Here is an 8454-nt window from a genome sequence, read left to right as displayed (position 1 = left end):
ATGCCGGGGGGGGGCTCCCTGTGCAACCCCCAGTGCCCCCCAGAGGGGCTGTCGGGCGAGGGGTCCCTGCGTGAGCAGCCCTGGGCCCCTCCCCAGAGACAGGCGCATTGCAGGGCTGGGCGAGGGCCCGGGACACACCAGTGAGCAAGGGGCTCTGGGAATGGTTATGGGGAGCTGAGGGGCCTGGTCTGGGGCTTCCCGGGGCCCACGCTGGACCAGCCCGTGGGGTCCTCGCCTGCCCGGCCAGGCACCGCCCCGGGCCAATTACCCCCAACGCCCCTTTCCCCCGGCCTGCTGCACCCCCCAGGGCCTGAGCCCCCCAGCCCCACGTGAACCCCGCCCCACCGGGCCCCCCCAATCCCTGTGCGAGCCCCCGCCAGCCGCTGCCCTTAACCGGCGGGTCCCTCCGCAGAGGTCACCTACTCTGAGCTGGCGCCGCAAAGGAAACCCAGGTGAGCTGGGCCCCGCGGCCCCCAGCGCACACGGCACCGGACTCCGCCGCGCACGACGCCCGCAGCATCCCCGGCTGGGAGCGCAGCCCCCCCCCTCGCCGCCGCCCCTGCTCCTGGACCGGCAGCCGCAGCATCGCCCCAGGGGGCGCCACGCCGCCTGTGACAGCGCCCCCTGCTGGGGGGCAGCGCCTGCAGTTCGGCTCCTCTGCCCGTCTCGCTCTGTCCTTCCTGCTGTCGCACAGTGTGTGTGATCTAGGCCAGTGTTTCTCAGACTGTTTTATAAAGTACCCCCCCCCCCCGTCCCTACAGTTTTCAGACAAACAAACATTTTTTCTATGTTGCAACACGTTTGTTTAAACAAGGTAATCGATCGTAGCCGGGCGGGCGAGGCCATTTCTGTAAAAATACAAAAATAATAAAACGCTGAAAACTTAAAACCAAAACTCAGTTTTCTCCAAGTGTCACTTGCGTTGCGTAGCCCCAGACCCCTCTCGAGAGCCCCTCAGGGAACTGGCACCACGGCTGAGACACTGGTCTGTGCCATCCAGGCCCAGCAGCGCCCCTCTGCCAGGGCACCGGCCACACCAGCCACCGCGCCGGGGCTCTGACACCTGCACACCCTCCATGGGGTCTGTGCCATCCAGGGCCAGCAGCGCCCCTCTGCCAGGGCACCGGCCACACCAGCCACCGCGCCGGGGCTCTGACACCTGCACACCCTCCATGGGGTCTGTGCCATTCAGGGCCAGCAGCGCCCCTCTGCCAGGGCACCGGCCACACCAGCCACCGCGCCGGGGCTCTGACACCTGCACACCCTCCATGGGGTCTGTGCCATCCAGGCCAGCAGCGCCCCTCTGCCAGGGCACCGGCCACACCAGAGGCTCTGGGACACGGGATACAGGGCACGAGTCAGACCCAGACGTGGCCTCACACATACGCCTGCAGGGGAACATTTTAACCTGCCGGGCCCCCAGCCCTGGGTTTACAAGCAGCCGTTCCCTGCACAGGAATTTCACCCGCCAATTGCAGAGTCTGCAGAACTGGAATTCACCCGCCAGTCCCTCGCCGGTACCCTGGGCTGGAACAGGCAGGGACTGGCTGGTGCATTACAAAGTTACTTTCCCCGGCCGTTCACACCCCACTTTCACACCCATTAACACAGCTGCTGTGAGTCTCTCTTGGTTTCTGTTATTTGCCTCCAACTCACCTGAGAAGTGGGTTTTGCCCGCGAGAGCTCGTGAGCTGTCGATTTGTGTTAGTGGCGAAGGCGCCCCAGGACGACGCGTCGGTTTTAACAGGCCCCGAGACTTTCGTACGCTGCAGCTGCAGCCTGGTCTGCGAAGGTGCTTTGTGCGGGATCTCCTCTGACGACTCCCTGTCAGCCAGTCCTCCCTCGGGCCCCCCGTCCTTCCTGCCAGGCCCGGCACGGCTAGAGAGGCTCCGTGCTGGTCCCTGGCCCACTCGCACGGCGTCAGTCGCTACGTCGAACTGGAGCGTCCAGCCACCGCCGGGGCTGGTCAGGGCTGGGCCTGGGCGGGCGGCTCTGGGCGGGCTGCAGGCGATTGTGAGTCCCTTGTGCGAGAACCGTGACATCAGCTCAAGCGTCAGCTCCCGCGCTGTGTGGCTCTGGCGGGGCACGCGGCCCCCGCTCCTTGTGCGCTGGAAATGCCCCTCTGGGCCAGGGAGGTCTCCCTCCTCGCCCAGGGGCTGAGCCGCCACTTGTCACACGCAGCGCCTGTCACCGCTGCTCCCTGGCGTCGCCAGGCTGCTCCGCCTGTTGTGCGGCTGCTGCGCATCTCGGGGGCTTTGCTCCGCACGGCTGGGCCTGGGCTCGGCTGTGGCTGCGCCGAACGGCTTTACCTGGGAGCTCAGTGCCCAGCCTGCCCCGAGCAGGCTCCAGCCAGCGTGTGCAGCGCTCAGAAACCAGCCGCCAGCCCGCCCCACCCCCGAGCGCTGCGGGGACAATACGCTCTGTCCCGTTCTCCGGGTGCCAGGTGTGACCGCCCCACGGCCAGAACCCCCCGCCAGCCCGCCCCAGCCCCGAGCGCTGCGGGGACAATACGCTCTGTCCCGTTCTCCGGGTGCCAGGTGTGACCACCCCACAGCCAGAACCCCCCGCCAGCCCGCCCCAGCCCCGAGCTCTGCGGGGACAATACGCTCTGTCCCGTTCTCCGGGTGCCAGGTGTGACCGCCCCACGGCCAGAACCCCCCGCCAGCCCGCCCCAGCCCCGAGCGCTGCGGGGACAATACGCTCTGTCCCGTTCTCCAGGTGCCAGGTGTGACCGCCCCATGGCCAGAACCCCCCGCCAGCCCGCCCCAGCCCCGAGCGCTGCGGGGACAATACGCTCTGTCCCGTTCTCCAGGTGCCAGGTGTGACCGCCCCATGGCCAGAACCCCCCGCCAGCCCGCCCCAGCCCCGAGCGCTGCGGGGACAATACGCTCTGTCCCGTTCTCCGGGTGCCAGGTGTGACCGCCCCACGGCCAGAACCCCCCGCCAGCCCGCCCCAGCCCCGAGCGCTGCGGGGACAATACGCTCTGTCCCGTTCTCCGGGTGCCAGGTGTGACCGCCCCACGGCCAGAACCCCCCGCCAGCCCGCCCCAGCCCCGAGCGCTGCGGGGACAATACGCTCTGTCCCGTTCTCCGGGTGCCAGGTGTGACCGCCCCGTGGCCAGAACCCCCCGCCAGCCCGCCCCAGCCCCGAGCGCTGCGGGGACAATACGCTCTGTCCCGTTCTCCAGGTGCCAGGTGTGACCGCCCCACGGCCAGAACCCCCCGCCAGCCCGCCCCAGCCCCGAGCGCTGCGGGGACAATACGCTCTGTCCCGTTCTCCGGGTGCCAGGTGTGACCGCCCCACGGCCAGAACCCCCCGCCAGCTCGGAAAGGCAAAGGGTGTCGACGCCCGGCCTGCTCCCCGCAGCACACGGGCTGTGTCCCCAGGGCTTGTGGCGCTCGGGTGCCGGTCACTCTTGCAGCGCCCTGCCTCCGCCCTGCCCGCTGGGAAGGTTTGTCACAGCTGGGTTCTCTGGAGCCCGGGAAAGGCGCACGGGGTGAGATCCTGCAGCCCTCGTGTCTCTCCCTGTCTCCGTCCTCAGCTGGCTCCCGACACCTCGCCCCGCTGCTCTGCCCAAGGCAGGGCCGGGCACAGAGCTCACAGACCGGCTGGGGCGGCAGTGTTGGGCCCCGTGAGGGGGCTGGGACGGGGGTAGGGATTCAGCCACAGTCGGCATTGCCCGGGACACGCTCTTCCCTTGGGTTTGCAGCCTAGGGAAACAGATAAGAGTCCGGCTGCTCCGCTGTGCGGGGTCTTCTGCTTCTCCTCGTTGGCGCTGTATCAGTCTGTCCGGTTAACGTGCTTGTCATCTTGCAACCTGCCGATCTGGAAGGTTTGTAGAGTAGGAAGTGTTGATCCCATTAACATCTTGTTAGTCTTTAAAGTGCTACATTGTCCTGCATTTTGCTTCAGCTACCCCAGACTAACACGGCTACATTTCTATCACTATTCTTGATCCCATTAGAAATTCTGTAAATAGTAATCAGAGCGGGTGTAATTGTATCATTATTTGCTGATTAATATTCATAGTACGGGCGTTAACGTTACTAAATGAGGTGTATGGGAAAGCGGTGCTAGACGTGGGAATTAACAGACAGAAATAGATACAAGGGGGTAATTGGAGCCAAGCTGCTCTCACTCGGCCGCTGTGTTGAATGTCCGAGGTACCCGTGTGGGCAACAAGGAAGTTCCGCTAACCCCTCCGCTCCTGGGTCGCCTGCTTCTTCTCTACCAAGCGCGAGCCCGCCCATCCCAGCAGGTCTGGCGGAGGATCATGTCAATAAGTATAAACACGGCACCACCTGGCGCTGGACAGTGTCATGCAGAAAAAACACCAAATGGGCTGGTAGCACATCATAGAGTAACACACGTAGATGGGAGCGTGAGCTTTCGGGGGCACAGCCCACTAACAACACACGCAGATGGGAGCGTGAGCTTTCGGGGGCACAGCCCACTAACAACACACGTAGATGGGAGCGTGAGCTTTCGGGGGCACAGCCCACTAACAACACACGTAGATGGGAGCGTGAGCTTTCGGGGGCACAGCCCACTAACAACACACGTAGATGGGAGCGTGAGCTTTCGGGGGCGCAGCCCACTAACAACACAAGTAGATGGGAGCGTGAGCTTTCGGGGGCACAGCCCACTAACAACACACGTAGATGGGAGCGTGAGCTTTCGGGGGCACAGCCCACTAACAACACACGTAGATGGGAGCGTGAGCTTTCGGGGGCACAGCCCACTAACAACACACGCAGATGGGAGCGTGAGCTTTCGTGGGCACAGCCCACTAACAACACACGTAGATGGGAGCGTGAGCTTTCGGGGGCACAGCCCACTAACAACACACGTAGATGGGAGCGTGAGCTTTCGGGGGCACAGCCCACTAACAACACACGTAGATGGGAGCGTGAGCTTTCGGGGGCGCAGCCCACTAACAACACACGTACATGGGAGCGTGAGCTTTCGGGGGCGCAGCCCACTAACAACACACGTAGATGGGAGCGTGAGCTTTCGGGGGCACAGCCCACTAACAACACACGTAGATGGGAGCGTGAGCTTTCGGGGGCACAGCCCACTAACAACACACGTAGATGGGAGCGTGAGCTTTCGGAGGCACAGCCCACTAACAACACACGTAGATGGGAGCGTGAGCTTTCGCGGGCACAGCCCACTAACAACACACGCAGATGGGAGCGTGAGCTTTCGGGGGCACAGCCCACTAACAACACACGTAGATGGGAGCGTGAGCTTTCACGGGCGCAGCCCACGAACAACACACGTAGATGGGAGCGTGAGCTTTCGGGGGCACAGCCCACTAACAACACACGCAGATGGGAGCGTGAGCTTTCGGGGGTACAGCCCACTAACAACACACGTAGATGGGAGCGTGAGCTTTCGGGGGCGCAGCCCACTAACAACACACGTAGATGGGAGCGTGAGCTTTCGGGGGCACAGCCCACTAACAACACACGTACATGGGAGCGTGAGCTTTCGCGGGCGCAGCCCACTAACAACACACGTAGATGGGAGCGTGAGCTTTCGGGGGCACAGCCCACTAACAACACACGTAGATGGGAGCGTGAGCTTTCGGGGGCACAACCCACTAACAACACACGCAGATGGGAGCGTGAGCTTTCGGGGGCACAGCCCACTAACAACACACGCAGATGGGAGCGTGAGCTTTCGCGGGCGCAGCCCACTAACAACACACGTAGATGGGAGCGTGAGCTTTCGGGGGCACAGCCCACTAACAACACACGCAGATGGGAGCGTGAGCTTTCGCGGGCGCAGCCCACTAACAACACACGTAGATGGGAGCGTGAGCTTTCGGGGGCACAGCCCACTAACAACACACGTAGATGGGAGCGTGAGCTTTCGGGGGCACAGCCCACTAACAACACACGTAGATGGGAGCGTGAGCTTTCGGGGGCACAGCCCACTAACAACACACGTAGATGGGAGCGTGAGCTTTCGCGGGCACAGCCCACTAACAACACACGCAGATGGGAGCGTGAGCTTTCGGGGGCACAGCCCACTAACAACACACGTAGATGGGAGCGTGAGCTTTCGCGGGCACAGCCCACTAACAACACACGTAGATGGGAGCGTGAGCTTTCGGGGGCACAGCCCACTAACAACACACGTACATGGGAGCGTGAGCTTTCGCGGGCACAGCCCACTAACAACACACGTAGATGGGAGCGTGAGCTTTCGGGGGCACAGCCCACTAACAACACACGTAGATGGGAGCGTGAGCTTTCGCGGGCACAGCCCACTAACAACACACGTAGATGGGAGCGTGAGCTTTCGCGGGCACAACCCACTAACAACACACGTAGATGGGAGCGTGAGCTTTCGGGGGCACAGCCCACTAACAACACACGTAGATGGGAGCGTGAGCTTTCGCGGGCACAGCCCACTAACAACACACGCAGATGGGAGCGTGAGCTTTCGCGGGCACAGCCCACTAACAACACACGTAGATGGGAGCGTGAGCTTTCGGGGGCACAGCCCACTAACAACACACGTAGATGGGAGCGTGAGCTTTCGGGGGCGCAGCCCACTAACAACACACGTAGATGGGAGCGTGAGCTTTCGGGGGCACAGCCCACTAACAACACACGTAGATGGGAGCGTGAGCTTTCGCGGGCGCAGCCCACTAACAACACACGTAGATGGGAGCGTGAGCTTTCGGGGGCACAGCCCACTAACAACACACGTAGATGGGAGCGTGAGCTTTCGCGGGCGCAGCCCACTAACAACACACGCAGATGGGAGCGTGAGCTTTCGGGGGCACAGCCCACTAACAGCACACGTAGATGGGAGCGTGAGCTTTCGGGGGCACAGCCCACTAACAACACACGCAGATGGGAGCGTGAGCTTTCGGGGGCACAGCCCACTAACAACACACGTAGATGGGAGCGTGAGCGTCCGCGGGCACAGCCCACTAACAACACACGTAGATGGGAGCGTGAGCTTTCGGGGGCACAGCCCACTAACAACACACGCAGATGGGAGCGTGAGCTTTCGGGGGCACAGCCCACTAACAACACACGCAGATGGGAGCGTGAGCTTTCGGGGGCACAGCCCACTAACAACACACGTAGATGGGAGCGTGAGCTTTCGGGGGCACAGCCCACTAACAACACACGTACATGGGAGCGTGAGCTTTCGGGGGCACAGCCCACTAACAACACACGTAGATGGGAGCGTGAGCTTTCGGGGGCACAGCCCACTAACAACACACGCAGATGGGAGCGTGAGCTTTCGGGGGCACAGCCCACTAACAACACACGCAGATGGGAGCGTGAGCTTTCGCGGGCACAGCCCACTAACAACACACGTAGATGGGAGCGTGAGCTTTCGGGGGCACAGCCCACTAACAACACACGCAGATGGGAGCGTGAGCTTTCGCGGGCACAACCCACTAACAACACACGTAGATGGGAGCGTGAGCTTTCGGGGGCACAGCCCACTAACAACACACGCAGATGGGAGCGTGAGCTTTCGGGGGCACAACCCACTAACAACACACGCAGATGGGAGCGTGAGCTTTCGCGGGCACAACCCACTAACAACACACGCAGATGGGAGAGTGAGCTTTCGGGGGCACAGCCCACTAACAACACACGCAGATGGGAGCGTGAGCTTTCGCGGGCACAACCCACTAACAACACACGTAGATGGGAGCGTGAGCTTTCGGGGGCACAACCCACTAACAACACACGTAGATGGGAGCGTGAGCTTTCGGGGGCACAGCCCACTAACAACACACGTAGATGGGAGCGTGAGCTTTCGCGGGCACAGCCCACTAACAACACACGTAGATGGGAGCGTGAGCTTTCGGGGGCACAGCCCACTAACAACACACGTAGATGGGAGCGTGAGCTTTCGGGGGCACAGCCCACTAACAACACACGCAGATGGGAGCGTGAGCTTTCGCGGGCACAGCCCACTAACAACACACGCAGATGGGAGCGTGAGCTTTCGGGGGCACAGCCCACTAACAACACACGCAGATGGGAGCGTGAGCTTTCGCGGGCACAGCCCACTAACAACACACGTAGATGGGAGCGTGAGCTTTCGCGGGCACAGCCCACTAACAACACACGCAGATGGGAGCGTGAGCTTTCGCGGGCACAGCCCACTAACAACACACGTAGATGGGAGCGTGAGCTTTCGGGGGCACAGCCCACTAACAACACACGTAGATGGGAGCGTGAGCTTTCGGGGGCACAGCCCACTAACAACACACGTAGATGGGAGCGTGAGCTTTCGCGGGCGCAGCCCACTAACAACACACGTAGATGGGAGCGTGAGCTTTCGCGGGCACAGCCCACTAACAACACACGTAGATGGGAGCGTGAGCTTTCGGGGGCACAGCCCACTAACAACACACGCAGATGGGAGCGTGAGCTTTCGCGGGCACAGCCCACTAACAACACACGTAG

This window comes from Pelodiscus sinensis, chromosome 6, assembly GCF_052426305.1.
Source record: "Pelodiscus sinensis isolate ZL-2025 chromosome 6, ASM5242630v1, whole genome shotgun sequence".
Classification (NCBI taxonomy): Eukaryota; Metazoa; Chordata; order Testudines; family Trionychidae; genus Pelodiscus; species Pelodiscus sinensis.
Note: the sequence above shows the minus strand (reverse complement) of the source record.